The sequence below is a fragment of the Macaca mulatta genome, chromosome 7 (genome assembly GCF_049350105.2).
Source record: "Macaca mulatta isolate MMU2019108-1 chromosome 7, T2T-MMU8v2.0, whole genome shotgun sequence".
Lineage (NCBI taxonomy): Eukaryota > Metazoa > Chordata > Mammalia > Primates > Cercopithecidae > Macaca > Macaca mulatta.
The window spans coordinates 86509467-86526621 of NC_133412.1; the positions used below are offsets into that span (position 1 = coordinate 86509467).

Here is a 17155-nt window from a genome sequence, read left to right on the forward strand (position 1 = left end):
CCCATCCATGTCAGCACCAGCGGAGGGGAATTCTGGTTAAATAAGAATATTCTGGACAGGGAGTTGGTGGTTGGTCAGTTAAAAAAGAGAGAATCCTTCAGTAAGGGATGCATATGTGGGAAGAGTGGGGGACACTAGGGCCAGGCTGATGCAGAAGAAGCAATAGAGGGTGAGTCAGAGCATCGCAATAACACCTTTTTCTTCCAGAAAGAATTCTTTAGTTAAGCGTTTAATCGATCTTCGGTGAGCAATGAGTTGTGGGAGGTAGTGCCATTAACTATACATACAATGTTCATGTAACCAGATTTTAATCATTTATGATCTTAATAAATATGCTGCCTTCTGATTCTTTTTATCAGTGATATTAATACTGTTGTTGTTGTTGTTGTTTAAACGAGATTTTAGTCCCGGTTTGTCCCCAGAGCAACTGCAGGAGCCATGCCCAGGACTATTGTCACCTGCTGCGCCGCAGCTCAGACTTCAGCCTGCTCGGCTCCTCTTCCCTCTTCCCCCTTCCCCAGATCCCCCAGGCTGATGGATATTCTTCGGTCGGGGCCCTTTTTAAAATGACCAATGTCTTATCAGTACAGGCTACCCATCCTCTCTTCGTTTCTAACCATTTTGCAGTGCGAAGAGAGACCCAGGCGCAGGCCAGGCGGCGCGTGTTACTCGGCCTGAATTGCACCGTAATCGCCAAAACCTTGGCCTAATTTGCAGCTAATAGATCTCGAGCGAGGGAGTCGGGAAGAAACCAGTGGCTTTGGAGGGATCGGAAATTAAGGGACTGGAAGGAGGATGTGATTCATATTATTCTCCCCCTCCCCCTCCTGCACACGACCGTGTGTCTCCTGGCTGGGCCTTTGGGGACGCGGCCCCTCGCTCTCCGTGGCCTGTGTTCCTGTTGTTCCCTTCTCTCCCAGAGGACCACTGTGACTGGGGCGCCGCGCCCTTCGGTGCGCTCAGACCTCGAGCCCTCCGACCGGCTTCTCCCAGTCCCCGGGAGGAGGCGCTGGTGCCCGGGCCGGCCTCTGGTCCCTCCCAGCCGACATCCTGGAGCCCCCATTCACAAAACCCCTCCTGGAAGAGGACACACACACACACACACACACACACACACACACACACACCCCACACACGCACTACGAGAAGGGGAGTTTGATCTTGTCTCATTGGCGTCTCGGGTCTGAAAGGAAAATCGTTTGGGTAAACAGCCAAGCTTCCAGGCTTAACGCCCGGCTCCCGCCCCCGCCCCTCCATCCCCTCCAGCCTCCCCCACTCCCCTTCAACGCCACCCGCCACCCACACTCGGCTCCGCAGCCGGGCCCCGAGCGAGCTCCGCGAGTCCTGGCGGGAGTCGAGGGCTCCCCGGGTTCAAAGGGCCGCAGCCCAGAGGGAACGCCCTCCTTGCTGTGCCCCGGGGGGCAGAAGCGGACTGCTGGGCGGTGGGACCGGCCTGGGCCACGGTAGGAACCGCGAAACCTCCCGTTTCCCTAAATAGAGCTGGTCTCGGGGGAGGGCGCCGGGGAGTTCGGAGCCCGGAGGGACATTTTTGCCAAGACCAAGCGGAAGCCGAGCCCGGGCGGCTGGCTGCGCCTATGAGTTCCGCCACGGGTCCGACGGGGCACCCTGGACCCCAACAGGCCGTCACAGGCGTTTGCACATTTGTGTGCACGACCACGGGCAGGGGCTTTAAGCCTCTGCTAGCTGCCTCGGGCTCGGCACACCCTTGGGTGATTACCCTGCCCCCACCTCCCTCCAAGCGACCTTGGCTCCAGGAAAAAGCTTTAGTCTGCTATTAAGCGTTTTCCGAAGTTTCTTTCCAAAGGAGAGTTCTTCACTTTACTGGCTGTAAACATAATTAATAGTTATTAACATGCAAAAAAACCTTTGTGGTGTTTAAAAGGATAATGGTCTCTCTGTAGCTCACACTCTTAAGCGTGGAGAGAACCTGGAAATCTGAAAATATCCTGATTAGATTATTAGAGCTGATTATACAGTGATTTACCCCGTTCTCTAATGAAATTCGTCTCTCTCCTCCCTTCCTCTGTCTCTTGTTCTCTCTTTTTCTTTTTCTCCCAGTCTCAATCTCACTCTAATCCAGGAGTCATTAGCAACACCCTCTGGCTACATGTTTTGCATCAGTGAAACATTGTGACATAGTTGTAATACAAACTCGGCCGCCTTGCACTGCATCTTGCGGTAGGAAGTGTAATAGCAATAAAAATCATTTTTCATCTCCAGGCATTATTGGGTGAAAAAAAAAAAAACAGAAAACCTTAATGTGAGAAGAGGAAGGGTTGGAGGAGAGAGAAATGAAGGGAGAGAAGAAGGGGGGGTGGGGGAGTTTGAAGAGAGAGAGAGAGAGAAGACCTTTTCCAGTTCAGAACTCCTTTTCCAAACTGTAGGCATGCAGATTCACACATACCATTTTCTATGCTTTCCTCTCCTCCGTTTTTGTCCTAGTTCCTCACTGCTGGCCATCAGTGGGCCCCAGGACCCTCTTGAGAATTCCCCCTGTGCTCCTATTATGTTTCATCAGCTGCCTTCTCCCCATGTTAGCACCAACCCCCACCCCCATGCCCAGGCCTCAAGACCCCCAGGGCCCGGGCCACCCCTCCTTAGCTGGCAGTTATTAGGAATGCTCATTCAAGTTCTGCTAGGAAATTGGGGCCTTTCTTCTGTGTGGTCTTACAGGAATCTTTCCTAGCCTGATGGAGAAGAGACAAGCCAGCCAGAAAGCCAACCTGGCTGTTTTTCTGGCGTAATTTCTGAGCAAGATCTGAGAGCTCCTAATCAGCAAGGAGGAGCCCTGGTTACAGGGAGAAGGGGCACTCAGTCTATACCCTGCCTGCCCTTTGGGGGCTCACTCCGCTAACTCAGGGGACTGCGGAGGTTCCAGAAGCGATCTCTATGTTGGGATTGCTCGGGCAGGGAAATACAGGGGCTTACACACCACCAAATAAACTGTAACCCCACCCTATAGTCCCCAGTTCAGTTCCTATTATTTGTAGGGTCCACAGAGCTCCTTAAAAAATAAAAAGATTTGAAATTTGTAATAAAAACTACATTAAATAAAGGTTCTGCACCTTCCTTCAAAACAAAGAAACCACACAAATCCTCACTGGACTGTGAGAGAGATGCTCTACTTTAAAACCATTTTTGGCATGTAACATTTGTTTTAACTTAAAACACCCATCTCTGGGATGGTGCACTTCGAAGACAAATTGAAGCAAAGGCTCACCATGTAAGTGGATTAAGTTTTCTGTGTATTTTATGGTCGTGTGGATGTAAGATCGGGGCAAACCTGTCATCAACTGGATAAAATAGTGTCAAATGCCCAGTTGCACCTTGGAAAGAAAGGCTGTGTAATTTGCAATTCTTGTCAGTTACTACTTTCACCAGCGGATAGGTGTACATGTTGGGGGCTATATTTTAGGTTATTTAGTCAGCAAAGCCAAAAGCTGTGGGTGCAGTGTCCCAGTAGGCTGGCGACTGGCACTGCAGAACGCCTTTAATGCTGGACTGACCAGAATAAGTGAATTTTGGTGGAAATCATAATTGGGAAGGGATGACTTTATAGGCACCACCTCATGGGAGATATCTGCATTGGCCGCAACTGCATGACCCGAAATACACGGCGGCCCGAACTAGTGGCTTCCTAAAGACCATGTCTCATTTATTTTATCCTTTCTAGGAAAGCAGCTCCCCAGCTTGAGTGACTACTTTAGACTTGGTGAAATTGTGCCTATATATTTTTCTCCTTCTCCTGTTATTTTCCCTTCATCCCAATGCAGCCACTGTGGGATCTGTCGGTCACAGATAATGGTTTTTAACCCGTCAGAAGGCCTGTGCGTTGCACTTCTCTGAGGGTTTCGATTAGGGAAAAAGTCCGGGTGACGTTCAAGTTAGGCTGCAGCAGGCTGGGAGGCTCGGCGGCGTCATTCCAGTTTCTGCGGCTAGGTGGCGCTCCAAGGTACGGCAGCGCGCCCAGGTTTTCGCCACCGAGCGCATCCGCCGCCGCGTCCCCGCAGCGAGGCAGCGGCCACCGAGCAGCTTTAACTCGGGGTTCCTAAAGCCTCTGAGCGGAAAGTCGGGAGCGCTCAGACCCACCTAGGCCGAGCTGTCCGCAGGGTGGGCGAAGGTCGGAGGCCACGACTGGGGAAGGTTGGCGGCGGCGAGGAGAGCTGTGGTGGCGAGAGGCGAGAGGCACACTCCGCGCGCCGCCGCTCGGGGGAAATATTCGAAATTCCCGGGCGGGGCGGACGCTGGGGCTGCAGGTCCCTAGGCTCGGGGAGCGGAGCGCTGGAGTCAGCCTCGGCCCAGGCACACCGAGCAAGCGCCCAATCCACTAAAAGCTCAGAGACGCAGCTTAGGGTTTTGTTGTTGTTGTTCTTTTTCAAAGAAAAAAATAAAAGAAGGAAAATATGTGTTCTATAGTTGTCCCCCAAACTAAAAAAGAAAAAAAATAGTTTTTGGTTTTTCCTGGCTTTCTTCTTTTCTCTCATTTCCTTTTTCTTCCCTTCCTTTTCCTTTTATTTTCTGTAGTTTTTTTCTTACCTCTCCTTTCGTTTATTTTTTTCTGTATTCTTCCCCCTATTTTCTTAGAGCTCTCTCTGTGTGTGTGTGTGTGTGTGTCTGTGTGTGAGAGAGAGAGACAGAGATAGAGCTTGAAAGAGAAAGAGAGAGAGAGAAAGTGAAAGTATTACCACCCGCTGGTAATACTAGAAGGCTTGGGCAAATGGTAGCAAAATTGAAGAAACTATTTCAATTTATTGAACGGACTTCAGTGCGTACGATTTCGTTTCCACGCTTCTGCTCTTTCTGGGTGTCTCACAAACTCTGAGTCAAAGATGACTGGGAGAAAATGGCTCTCACTTTGCCACTCCTAATCTGCGGTCGTGGGGGCCCTTTAAAATCATTTTTGAAACAGTGATAGAAATAATAATAGTAATAGTCCCAATGAACAGCGTTTCCTTCTGGTATGAATTTTCTCGTGGTTTTGCAGCCTGGTTGGCGGTACCCGAGGAACGCGGGCGGGCGGCGCGGCTGGGAGGCTGGGGCCCTCCTGTCAGCAGCTGGTTCCAAGGGAATCCCCTGACCCGTGAGCTGTCCCTCTGTCTGTGGCCCTGGGTCTCGGGCCTGGGCTCTCGCAGCTGCTGGGATGCTTTGCTGCGCCTTCCACATGCAGCCGCTGCACTTCTCCCTTGAGCCGCATTTCCGGCCACCTCACCTTCCTTGAAGTTTTCTAGTATATAAGGAGGAATTTTCGGCCCAATTTAGAAGGCTGCAGAAACTCAGAGGGTCAGGTCATTAGGAATGTTAACGCAGCGACCAAGAATTATAAACATGATCTGAAAGTCTCTTCCAATTCATTTCTTCAGGTATTTATTTGAGCTAAGTGATGAAAAGTGACAGTTGTGAAATAGACAGCTTTTAAAAGTAATGAAGTCAGATGAGGCTTTAACCTGTCGATTGCTATAAATCAACTTTGAAAAAGAGGAATGAAGAATGTTATTTGAGCACCTAACCGCCAGCATTTGCTGTGCCGGCTGTCGACCCTGGAGTTGGTCTGTGAGCACCTTCCAGGAGGCAGGACCCAGCGAAGCCCTGCGCCTGCAGTGTGACCCTCAGGCGACATGCAGGATTAGGGGCCGCACTGCCAAAAGGCGACATTTTGGTGTGTGGGAGAAAGAGGGTTCCATTTCCACTCAGACTTTTGTCATGGGTTTGGGCTATGCAACGTATCTGGGCAGGTGACCCCAGCCCTTAGCACAGTTGGGAATTCAGCCAGGCTGCCACCCATGGGACTGAACCCCGAAATACAGATCGGCGCCCAGCCCAGCTCCCCAGCTGGCTAAGGGCGTCTACTTCCTTCTTCTAGCCGGTTGGGGAAAGCCCAGGGCCTGCATGACTCCTGGACTCTTACTAACCCTTTAGAAATGGTGGCAGCAGGGTGAGGAGGATGAGGAGACTAAACTTCCCCAGGGTGTGGGTGGGTGAGTTGAGCCGGGGCTGAGTTATCTATCACATTAAATGACTCTCTTATGTGAGGGAAACCCGGGAAGGAGGGGTCCTGGGGGCCTGGGGGCTGAAGGCAGGATAGAGCAGGTGTCTGAAGTTCTTGTGGGGAGGGAAGAAGGGTCCCATTCCCGACATGCCCCCGTCAGGGCATCCAGAATGCCTTCTGAAAAACATGAACTGGTTGGGTGTTTTAAAGTAAACCTTACACACTCTTTTGGAGATCTCAGTTCCCTACAATTGCAATTTCAGTCTTAGCCGGGTTTAGGGACGCTATCCTTTTCACAGTGACTTCACCCCACTCTGTCCCTGTCTGCACTCCAAACCTAAGCCCGGGAGAGTTCCCCGGGCCTCTGGCCCTCTGCGTCTGCTAGTCTCTTTCCCCCAAGACTCCCCGAGGTGGAGAGAGCACTGGTGCTCCTTGGAGAAATCAAGGTGTCCAACATTCCCTCCGAGGTGAGGCTGCTTGAGCGCCAGCAACAGGTCCTGCTGCACTTTCTTGCCCGGCTCGTTCACTCCGCTTGCTCTCCATCCTCATTTCTGGGATCAAATGGGAAAGAGGGAATACTCCTCGACCCCTCTCCCCCCTTGACTATCCAAAGCAGCCCGAAGATGGCGAGGAGACTGTGCCGGGTCTTCGGGCAAATGCCCCGCCGGGTGGCTCCAGAAATGGCCTGTGACCTGCACTCACCTCGGAGAAATTCCAACTCTTGTTTGAAGACTCCTACTTAGAGGAGCCCTCTGAGGATACGCCCCTGGAGAAAGTGCACCAGAGGGAAAGTGGAGAGAACCACGCCCTCCCCAGGCGCTAGCCAGCGACTCCCGGGCCAGCAGGGCCAGTGGCTCCTTTCGGGCCCACCCTGGCCTAGTGATTCTCTGCGGCCTTGGAGGGGTGCGGAGAGGTGAAGCCGATCTTGGGCAGCGCCCCTCCCCTTGCAGGTCTAATTTCCCTTCTCTGGGGACCTGGAGGTGGGAAGCTAGGCCCCCAACTCGGGCATAGGCGGCTCGGACCCCATCGGCATCCAGCCCGCCTTCGGAGTTAGCTGGAGTTGGAACCTGGCGGCCTCGGGTGTCCGCAGCACGCTGTGCGGCCACTGGCCTCCGCCCGCTCCGCTAGCGCCAGGGCTTTCTGCACCCCAGGCGGGGGAAGCGAGGGCGTGGGGGTCTCCTAGACCAGCCCGGGTGACGGCAGTAGGGGACCGACAACTTCCATTTTCCGACCCCGAGAAGGGAAACTCAACGGAGGGGGCCGGTCGAGACTCCTCCTCCACTCCGCCCCGAGGCAGCCCGGCTAGACTAGCGGCGGGTCTCCGCCCGCCCGAGCGTTTCCATAAATCAGGCCGCTGGCAGGCTGCTAATTAGCTCGGGCGGAAAAGAATAGAAAGAGGGAGAGTTCGGTAGCGCACTGTGGGGTGGGGGTGGGGACTCAGTAGGTGGGAGATCAGAATTTCTCTAGGACCATTGGGAGACTCCCTGGGGTACCTCAGCAACACCCCCGCCCCGCACCCCCGGCCCAGGCCACCGTAGACCTCCTCCCCCCAATCTGGGCCTGCAAGCAGGGGCTTTGGGCTCACAAGCCTCCCGCACTGCGCTCCCCCGCGTTCGACCTGGCCCGCCCACCCACGCCGAGTCCCCCTCTCCCACTCGCTGAACAAACCCAGAGTTAATTAACTCCCCCTCCTTGCCCCCTGCAATATCGGAAGACTTTCAAAACTCATCTCCAAGTGTTTCCTCTTTAAGCCTAAAGCTTGGAACAACCGCCAGGGAAAGAGGGGAGCTGGGTCTAGAAGAGTCGGTCACCTCCGAGCTTTCGGGCAACAAGACTTCCCCACAGATTGTGTGGGTTGTGGGATGAGATGCAGCAACCCTATTTCTCCTCCCCCAGTGAAAAGGCAAGACGATCAATCAAAATTAGAAATAACATTGAAGTTGGATTTTTGATTTCCATGTAAATTGCGAACAGAGGATGTGGCGAGTGAGAGCGACTTCTGTTTATTTTCTCTTTTCCTCCCCCATCCTTCTCCTAGCTCCGCGCCCCTCCCAGCCTTCCCGCCCTTAGCCGGGAAAGGACTCTGAGATGACATCACCACAGAGACCCGCGGCCTCCCCGCCCCCGGCCCCGGGACCCCGGAGCGGAGATTGACAGGTGTCGCTCGTTAGGACAATGCCTTCCAGGTGCCACTGTCACAGTCCCATCCTTCCTAACCCGCCCTCTTTGCCCCCTTCCCTTCCAACTCTCATACCTCCCCCCTTTCTCCTCTGGGGTAAGTTCTCACATTCGCACTCCCAACCCCCAGTTCCTCGCATCTGGGCACAGGGCCCCAGGTCTAGAGATGCGGGCAGGGGGCCGGAACCGAAGGGCAGGGGTGGCAGAGGCTCCGCCTGCTGCCTGCCGTGGCCGCTCCGAGGTGCCAGGAACTCCGGTAAGGGTCCCGGCGGCTGCAGCCCGGGAGTGGGCAAAGAGGGAACATGCGTGTATTTTAAAGGGATCAGCGCGGTCTCTGGACTTCCCTGTCTTCGCTCTCCACCCCCGCTCCCCCCGCAACGCACACATAATATAACAGACGCGAAGATAATCCTGCCATCTGGCAAATCCCAAGTTTGGCGACCAAGCTCGGAAAGCAACAGCGACGGCTCATCCCGGGAGTAGGTGGCTGGTCCTGCCGGACTCTCCGGAGCTGGGGCAAGGGCGGTGGACTCTACCCGCACCTGCCCCCACCTCTGCCCCATCCCCGCCCTGACCGGGTAGAATGTGGGGTTTTTCTATTGCACTCGTCAGCAGTTCTGGGTGTCTGGAATGGGGGAGCTGTAAGTGTGGGGCTCCGACCCCACTTTCCACCAATGCTGCCTCAATGAGTTAAAACCCAAATTCGGCTTCATTATGTACAACCGAATGTAAATTATAGCTAGGCGGTCTGTCGGCGGCGATTTAGATCATTTGGTGATAAGGATCACACTTATTAGATTTCTTCAAAGCCGATGGGGGTTTTCTTTCTTTTTTTTTTTTTTTTTTTTTTTTTAAGGAGGGCATTTGTGCTAAATTGCCCAGTGCTGGTGTGATAACTGTCAAAAGTTTGACATCAAAGGAGCTAATATTATTCAGTTACCAGAGAAGCTGTCTGTCTAAATAAGAATATCTTAATTACTGCATCACAAAGGTAGAAAAGGGGTCGGATCTGAAAAGGGGAGAGGCATTCAGCCGCTCCTTTTGATGCGCTATCTATATTAGACCGATGCGCCGTTCTTAATCAGGCCTAGTCCGATTTCCTTTCCTCTCTTGGTCGGTCCTCTGAACTTTATAACTACATGTAAACACGTTGTCAGTGGGGACATAATCTTCTCAGGTTCTTATTAGAAGAAATTTCCATCCTCTCCCGTTCTAGATTAGGCAGTGGAGTCCGCTCCATCAATGAAGAGACTAAGGTTTCGTGGACAATAATGTGGCAATTGTTGATGGTTTGTGACCCATAAAATGTGGAGGTGACTGTTCTGGCTTTGGTATGTAATTATGCAAAACACTTTCCATAAAGACTTGCCATTCGATCTAATGGCAGTCCCTGCGGTCTATTTCAAAAAGGGAGGGTCTATGTACAGAGAGAGAAAAGTAACATTTGTTTTAACACAGGTTTTATAGGGGGGATGGATAAATACAAACACATCACAACGCCGCCCAAAGTATTTTTTCGAGTCAAATTAAAATAATTATCAGGGGGTTTAATAAGTTAATCATAGCAACATGGCCCATCCAAACGCACAGGGAGGGGGGTTCAGGCTTCAGCCCACCACCTCTCGACCTGGGACTGTGCTTGAGAGTGGCGAGTCACCTCTGGGTTCTGCAGAGCTGGAGCTCGTCCCTGTCTCAACTCAGTCCACCTGGGTGCCAGGCTGGGATCTAAAGCCCCGATCTGGGGCTGAGGTTGGGGGAGGGGTGGGCGGCATCTCGACCCCAAAGGCTTGTCCCTGAAATTATTTGGCATGGGACATTTTAACAAAGCAGCCCTCTTTCAAGAAGCGCCCTCCATCCCCTTGCCCTCTAGTGCCCTCAAGCTCCCAGGATTTAGGTGCCCACAGAAAGGCAGGCGGAAAAACAAGTCCCGAGACAGGAATGAGTCGAACTGGTTCGGGTGGAATGGCTAAACCTGACGCCCACGCTCAGAGGACCAGTAGCGGAGCACACGCGAATCAGTTAAAGCTGCCCCCAGCACTTTCTCAAGACACCTGAGGGTTTGTTTTGTTTTTTCAAAAGTAATATGGGGAATTAAAAAGGCCTGAAGCAGAAGGATGGAGTGAGATGGGAGGGTCTTCACTGCCTTGGGCCCCAGTCCTGGCCTCTGGCTTAAAAAGCAAGTCTTTCTTTGGCACCCCACTGGCCCTTACCTTGTCTGGAGACGCGCCCCCCACCCCGCACTCCCTGAACTGCTGTGCCTCGAGCTATGAGTCCTCGCCATCCGCCACACGGTGACGTTGCCGTGTGAGCCCAGCAGTCGCGGGCAACCGGGGATTTTTCAAGGGGGAAATGATGATTAGAAGAGAGAATCATCTAAATATCAAAGTGACACATGGGGAGACCTGGAAAAAATATTTAAGCTAATGAAAAGCAAAGAAAGAAGCAGACACTTAGGCTGGGAAATTAAATATTATGTTTAAAATGGTGCTTTTGTGCGGGCCTGAAGATTTCCGATTCATGTACACATAATAAACACTCAGGTTTGTCATCTGGAGGTGCAAATCTGAAAGATATTCCGACAAATGAAGTGCTGGCAGAGAGAGGAATAAAGAGATCGGTGCCTGTCAGGGGTCAGGCAGCCTGAGATTGCTTCTAGAGATCTTTTGAAAATTTCACACGATTGAAGGCTTAGGGGCTTCACTGCGTTCGCATTTCAAACTCAGATCAGTGGGATCACAATCAAAAATAGAGGTCTGGAAAATTTTGATGCAAAGATGGCCACGGGCTTCAGGGCTTCTCTCACTAGCTCTCTCTCTCTCTCTCTCTCTCTCTTTTTTTTTTCTTTCCAAGACAGACACCCTGACATGGCTGTGATCCTTTGGATGACAGAGTTGTCAGAAAAGAAAGAGAAAATTGCATCTTGTCTGGTAACTTCCTTTCAGTCAAAAGGAATTTAGGGTCTTATTTTCAATAAAAGAGAGAGAAAAAAAGATGATTCATTTCTAGCAAGCATAGGATGCTCAAAAGAGTCTCGGATTTCATAATTAATGATCTACTCCTAGACATTTAGGTGTGATTCACCTCTTCATTTGTCCAGATTAATATGATTTCTCACTCTGTTTACATTCTGGCATTACGTTGAAAATTTGTCTCAATTTCTCAACACTATCATTTGCATACACAGTCAGGTGTATGAACATGATTACATGCATATGTACTTCAACATATATGTGTGCACACACAACTTTAATCCCTAAATCTGGACATTGGCCTGTTTGTCTGATAGTCCATGAGAGTTGTTGCCCACTTCCCAAGATGTCAGCACTTTTTGGTTTGAACAGGACACAAAAAAATCAATTGTCTCTGCGATTGATCTGGTGGTGTTGGTGGCGGGGGGCGGGGTGGGAAATAAGGGGACCTGGAGACGGGGATTCTATGAGACCAAATCAAATTAAGGAACTCTGGAAGAGAACCAGGCTGAGTAGATGCAGAAGACCTGGCTAGACAGTCAGCCGACCAACTGGAGAACACCTTGGGAACAAGATGTGATGGCAATTACGCCAAAATGTGAATCATCTAAAATTATTTGCTATTAGTTTGGCCAACTTTAGGGTGAGCAGAAAAAGGACCAATTTAGCATCAGTTTGCAGGTTGTAATTTTTACCTGGCTGTTTCAGACAAATGAACAAGATACTTTTGGAAATAATTGGAATTATAGTCGAGTTTCATTAACTTTCAAACCAACAGGAACAGATGTTGGATTCCTGAAACCTCTCCTTGACTGCATATATTAGGGGATCTCTGTTGAGGAGAGACCCCACAGTGGAGAAAGAAGAGACCTGTATAAAAAATATCTCCTGTTTCCTGAATTATAGACTCAAATCATTAATAATATGTGTTGTTTCACACATGGTCAGAAAGAGAAAAGTGTAATAGTTGCTTTAAGTGAATTTATAAGCTCAAAGCTTTTACTCCTCTCACTTCTGCAGGCTGGGGCAGCCACCAAAAACACCAGGACTTGGAGGCAGAGGCAGAACCTCAAAAACTGCTTGGCAGGCTGGACAGGTCCCAGATGAACAGCTCTGGTATGCAAAGCCAGGGAGGACAACTTGGCCCTGACAGGGAGTTTGGTGACTCCAGGAGGAGGGCTGGGGAGGTGAAATGGAGTAGGAGTGCCTCTAAAGTCCTACATTCAAAAACCTTCCAGACACCCACATTGCAATTCTGGTGGAGAAATTCCCACCCTGGGGCTTTGGAGGAGAGCAGCCAATGTCTACAGGGCAGCTACTATCCTCAGATCGCCTTCTCCTTCCCCCCTCCGCCGCGCCCCCCCACCCCACTCCGTCCACAGTAAAGGAATAGAGAGCAGGTCCTTAGTGTAACTTTAAAGCACTTGAGCAGAGACGCAAACGAAGGAGAGTCTTCTCTCCTTAGAAGGGCCACCCACAGGGCGCTCAATTTCACTTTTTCTAAGTCTCCTACAAAGGACAGAGGCCCCTAACCGGGCTTTAAAAGCGGGGTTTTGTGCAGTAAATACGATGGGGCCCGTCCTGGTGTCCAGGAGAAGCTCTAGAAGAGAAAAACGGGCGACGGGATGACCGCAAAGGAGCAGGGAGAGGTAGGAGGGGACTCTCGACCGAATAGGGACAGTGCCGCCTCCAAGCCTGAGCTGAGAACTGGCCCCAGCAGGGAGGCCTCGCAGCCTGGCTAGGGTTCGCTGGGATGCACGCCACCGCGGGCTTGCTGAGTGCCCGGAATGTCCCCTGACCTAGGCCGGAGAAGGATTCAGGTCTCCTCTGGTGGATGTGGGAGGTCTTGGGATAACTCTTCGTGAGAATGCAGAGCTGGCAGGAGCCTCCGTAAAAACTCTACAAGAAACGGTCTTGAGGGCCATCTACTTTGCTCACAAAACAGGGTTTTTCTCCAGCCAGGAAAGGCGGCGAGACCCAGGCAACTTGGACCCGGTTAGGGACCTGTGTGGGATGTGTTTTCTGCAAATTCTTACCTAGGAACTTCAGGGGGACGAGGGCGGCAACGCCAGATCACAGGCGGCCGGCGACCTCCGGTTATAGTGATGAGTCCTCTTTTCCTGCCATCGCCAGCCCTGGGAGCCAAGGACACGCGAGTAACATTTCTTTCTCCACCCCATTCTCACTTTAACCCGCCCCCCTCCAAAAAAGTCAGGGTCCAGAGGAGAATTGCCAACAGGAGGTCAGAGGCTGAGCAGAGCTTGAGATGAAACGGCGCCTGTAGATTTAAAAGCAAACAAAGCCGAAAAAAACCCTAACTAGTCTGGCTGCGCATGGGCCAGAGCTCCTCCGGTGCGCCTGGGGCAGGGCAGTCGCCAAACACTCTGATCCGGGGCCGTCAGGAGCTATATCAAGGGTTCGGCCCCAGCTCGCTCCTGTCTGGCTGGCCCCGAGTCAGGACACCCCGAATGCAACCTTCTCATCTGCTCTGCCCCTCCTGACCCGACACGCTGGTTGTGGGGGGCGCCACTGGTAGCAAGAAACGCGCCAGGCGCAGGTGGACCGTCAAGCGGGGGTTAGAGGCTGGGCAGCCGCCAGGTCCCAAGTGCGGTGCCCTGGGTCCTGCCCCCTCCAGGAGTCAGACACAAACATTCTCCGGGTCCTAGTCAAATGTAGAGTCGGGAGAAAGAAACCTGCGAGGCATCTTCTGGGTGTTCTACCCCCAGCGCGAGAAAACTGAGCATTCTGTGCCTGTAGGGAGAGGTCCACCGCCCTAGGGGGCCGTGAGAACGCAGTGGGATACCTGAGTTGCCATTTTGGCCTTTTCTAAAATAATGTTTTAAAAAATATTATGAAACTAAAAACTGCAGGCGAGGCATCGCCTTTCTTCTCGTTTTGATATGACACCCACTAAATAAAATCCTCTAAGCCATCTTCACTCCAACTTCAAAAGAGAGAATGTTAATTTTACCTTTATTTAAATGATTGCAGAGGCTGACTGGTGAGGGCTTCTCCCCTTCCTCCAGCCCTCCCTCCGGATTTTAACATATGGAGTACAGTCACGATTTACCGCCACTCTGGAAAGCCAGCCGCCACCTCCCCAATCCCCATCTTGCTTTTTTTCCCCTTTGGTTGATATTAATTTCATGGAATGCTATTTAAAGTTTAGCATGAAATGCACGTGCTATAACACAAGTGGCGAGTTATCGTCAATGAACTAGAAGTGGAAACACATCAGGAGCAGACTTGACCTCTTCTTGGATGCCTGCAGACCACGCCAAGTGGGATTTAGTGTGCACCATCTCCCCATAGGAGGCTTCATGATCTAAGCCCAGATCTAAGCCTGAATGACCACACCCCCAGGAGTCTTTGCCACAGAGGACTGAAGCTGTGTTCCTTGAAGGCAAGGACTTTAGCCACGGAAGGGAACGCGAGGAACTTCGGGCAATCTTTTTGACGCCACGTTCCATTTTTTTTAGGATCTCTTGCCAATTTCCCAGTGTGTTCTGTCCAGATAGACTAAGCTCTTTGGAGTTAATTAACCTGTGGTAGAGCCACAATTAATACGGAGCGAAGACAGAAGGGAGAAAATTCAGAAGGAAGGGGGGAAATAAAAGTAACGTTTGTCTAGCCGGAGTCTTTTACACTGCTCGGTCACAGTTAGTTACCGACTTTCCAGCTGCGAGGACGATGCGCGCCATTTACTGTAATTGAATTGCTGTTATAACACCTTGCAAAGGGACAGCAATGCGTTTCAAAAAAAAAAAAAGTTGCGTGCGCGGCCAGCAGTTGCGCCTGCTAGATAGAGCTGCCCCACGGGGATGGGGACACAGGGCTCGGTGGGTCCTCGGGTGGGGCTCGAGGAGCCTGGTTTCAGGCGAATTCGTTCCGGGCATTCGGTGTCCCTAGGCTTGCCTAGGAGTACTGGGGTCCCTTAGAGGGCCAGAACCCGAAGCTGAACCTGAATAAGGAATGGGGTAGGACCGGAAATTGCAGAGACATAGAAAACCAATACGTGGTCGGGAGTAAACTGCGCGCGACCAAGGGCTCTGCCCTCCCTCTCTCCGTTGATTTGAACGCTGGGAAGCTGCCCGCCGCGGGGATGGTTGGACAGCGCCACCTTTGCCACCCCCTTTGCCCAGCCTTGGCAGGATCTCTCCGGAAACATACTCGCATTAAGGAACTAGGAAAGCTTCCTGGCCTGGAGCTAGGAGCCCGAGGTTGCGGCTCCTTGCTGAGTGTGACGCTCAGTCCTGTGCTCCCCGCCCTGTCCCAGGTGCCCAGTCCCGCTGGAATCCATCTCCTCAGCGCCGGTTTCCCACTCTGTGAGTCGGGGAAGAACTTGGGAGCTGCAGGATCCGCCACCTCGGTTTTTCAGACACAGCCTCCGGCCGCTTTTCTTGGCCTGCCAAACCTTTGTTCACCTCTCCCACCCGTTGTCTCCTCTCCTCTATCCCTCAGCAGTGTTCTCCTTTGGACAAGAGGGCCCAATCCTTTTCTCTGCTACTTCTCGCCCCTAGTAGGCCCTTCTCGGCTCCACAGAGCTCCACAGGCACAGAGAGCAAACCGTAGACTCTGACACTCCCCAGGGCAGTCACGGGCTTCTGAATTTCAGCACCACCTTGGATGCGGTCTCCAGGGGCACAACAGGGTGAAAGAAGTGGCTGGGTGGCAGAGGGAAGACGGTCTTCCCACCCCGCCGTCCTGAATCGGGTCCCGAAGTCCAGCTTAAAAAGGCTGCAAAGGAGGCCGGGCGCGGCGGCTCACCCCTGTAATCCCGGCACTTTGGGAGGCCGAGGTGGGCGCATCACCTGAGGTCTGGAGTTCGAGACCAGCCTGGCCAACATGGTGAAACTTCATCTCTACTAAAAACAAAAACAAAAACAAGCCAGGCGTGTGGTGGGCGCCTGTAATCCCAGCTATTCGGGAGGCTGAGGCAGGAGAATCGCTTGAACCCGAGAGACGGAGGTTGCAGTGAGCCGCGAACGCGACATTGCACTCCAGTCTGGGTGACAAGAGTGAAACTCCGTCTCAAAAACAAACAAAACCCATTACCACCAACAACAAAACTAATCTACAAAGGAAATAAAATAATTAGAGGTTAGAATGCACCTCACCAGTGCTGGGAGGGTGTCCAGAGTGCCGCTGAGAAGAGCGCACGGGACCCAGAGGGTACTCCATGGACTTGGGGATGCTCAGTCTTGCCCACGCAGGTCTGGTGGAGAAGGCAGAGACTTCCACGACTACGCTGGACCCCCAGCGACTCGCAAGGTTCGTGGTAGAAATAAGTGTGTCTCAAAAGTACTGTCCAGGCCGGGCGCGGTGGCTCACTCCTGTAATCCCAGCACTTTGGGAGGCCGAGGCGGGCGGATCACGAGGTCAGGAGATCGAGACCAGCCTGGCTAACCCGGTGAAACCCCGTCTCTACTAAAAATACAAAAAATTAGCCGGGCATGGTGGCGGGCGCCTGTAGTCCTAGCTACTCGGGAGGCTGAGGCAGAAGAATGGCGTGAACCCGGGAGGCGGAGCTTGCAGTGAGCCGAGATCGCGCCACTGCACTCCAGCCTGGGCGACAGAGCGAGACTCCGTCTCAAAAAAACAAAACAAAACAAAACAAAACAAACAAACAAAAACCCAAAAGTACTGTCCAGGGGAGTTGAGATTGCAATCCAAGGACAGGACGTGGGAAGAAGGAGCAAACAGTCCTGGAGAAGAGGAAACAGCGTGGGGCCTGGCCCTTATAACGGTCTTTTGGGATTCACCTATAGGGTGTGTGTGCCCCGGGGCGCCGGGGCGACGGTGCCGGGAAGATGGGTGGAAGATGGTTGGGGAGGGGTTGGCATCCATCACACTCCAATATGACACCAGTTGATCCCTTTTCCTAGGGGATTGTTCAGCTTCCTATAGGGTTTGCTAGACATAAGGTTGTTTTTGCACCCAAAAAGCCCATTGCTCTTGGAGGCATCCGGCAACTGAAGCATTGCTCTTGGGTCCTGAGAGC

General features: G+C 52.2%; 1 long non-coding RNA gene across 2 annotated transcripts in view; it reads left to right on the forward strand.

Annotated features, from left to right (window-relative positions):
- The first annotated feature begins 1233 nt into the window (after positions 1-1233).
- The window catches only part of LOC114679505 (uncharacterized), a 53094-nt gene continuing 37172 nt past the window's right edge, over positions 1234-17155 (forward strand). The window contains exon 1 of one of the 2 annotated variants that reach the window (XR_013395361.1): positions 1234-1463. This is a non-coding gene — a long non-coding RNA (uncharacterized LOC114679505). The remainder of the gene's footprint in view (positions 1464-17155) is intronic. The other variant, XR_013395360.1, reaches the window with a different exon arrangement.